Below are 1,246 nucleotides of genomic sequence, written 5' to 3' on the forward strand. Positions count from 1 at the left end.
TATTAACCGAATATAGTTTCTAAAAGGTTCTTCAAAGCTAGTGACTAATTATCAATTGTTGAAGGACTTAAGAGAAAATAGAGTTATTCCAATAGAGGATCATTCAGCTAAACAAATCAAAGAAGAAGCTCTGTTTTTTTTTTTTAACAAACAGACAAAAACAGAGAGAAACAGAGTAATATCTAAAGCCATAAATCAAATAAAAACAGAGATTTTAAGGATTGGGATTTTTCTGACCTGCTCTGTTTGAGAAGCAAAGTCCTCTCCCTTGTGGCCTGCCATCTCCAATCCTTCTCTTCCTACAATTACTAAAACTGTTTAGGCACCAATTCCAACTAAGGCAGAGAGAGAGAGAGAGAGAGAGAGACCTTTGGGATTTTAGAGAGAGGGGAAGGAGGAGGAAGGATGGAATGGGGAGGGAGAGGAAGAGAGGGAGGGAGATATATTGTGTTGAGGGAAAGGGAGGAAGCCAAAGAATAGGAGGTTGAGTGTGGTGAGATAAATGAGAATATATTTAAGAAAGCATGAGAAGGGTGAGGGGGCTTGTGACTTAGAGATAGAGAGAGAGAGAGAGTTATAGAGATAGAGAGAGAGAAAAAATAAGATAGAGAGAGAGAGAGAGAGAGAGAGAGAGAGAGAGAGAGAGAGAGAGAGAGAGAGCTATAGAGATAGAGAGAGGAAAATAAGAGAAGTGTGCAACTTGGTTTGGGCTATGGTGGTTAGCCCATGCGAGTTGAATTATGCAGCCGACACTCCTCTTCTTCATCCTCCTAACTTTTCTCTTGTCCTTTACCTCCTTGGGCACTTCTATTTTGGATCATCCTTCTCGATCCTTATTCCCCTTTACATCGAATCCTCTCTCTCTCTCTCTCTCTCTCTCTCTCTCTCTCTCTTTCTTAATTTTGTTTTGTTTTGTTTTTACAAATTGGCATTTAAGTTGTGAAGGATTAGTTAGTTTTCATGTTATTCACATTAATTTGATGAGATCCGAATCAATCGATTTAGGTTTCGTTTGAGACAGCTTTCTTATGATTCTTAAGACAGTTATTTAGTATAAAATTAAATTTTGTGTACTAAAAAGCTGTTTTAAGAAACATTAAAAAAGTCATCGTATAGAAAGCCTTAATCTATTATTAAAATATTTTTTTACAAAAGTTATCGTTATAATAAATTTGAAAAATATTTATATCATAAATTTTAAAAAATCAGGTGATTTATATAACAATAATATAATAAAATCAAAGTT

General features: G+C 35.2%; 1 long non-coding RNA gene across 1 annotated transcript; it reads right to left on the reverse strand.

The window, feature by feature from the left end:
* Positions 1 to 45: 45 nt before the first annotated feature.
* Positions 46 to 589, reverse strand: LOC114578778. The gene is made up of 2 exons (XR_003699731.1): positions 369 to 589; positions 46 to 299 (listed from the first exon to the last, which is right to left on the reverse strand). It is a non-coding gene; the product is annotated as an uncharacterized LOC114578778 (long non-coding RNA).
* Positions 590 to 1,246: the final 657 nt, after the last annotated feature.

Source organism: Dendrobium catenatum, unplaced genomic scaffold (genome assembly GCF_001605985.2).
Source record: "Dendrobium catenatum unplaced genomic scaffold, ASM160598v2 original_scaffold_154496, whole genome shotgun sequence".
Classification (NCBI taxonomy): domain Eukaryota; kingdom Viridiplantae; phylum Streptophyta; class Magnoliopsida; order Asparagales; family Orchidaceae; genus Dendrobium; species Dendrobium catenatum.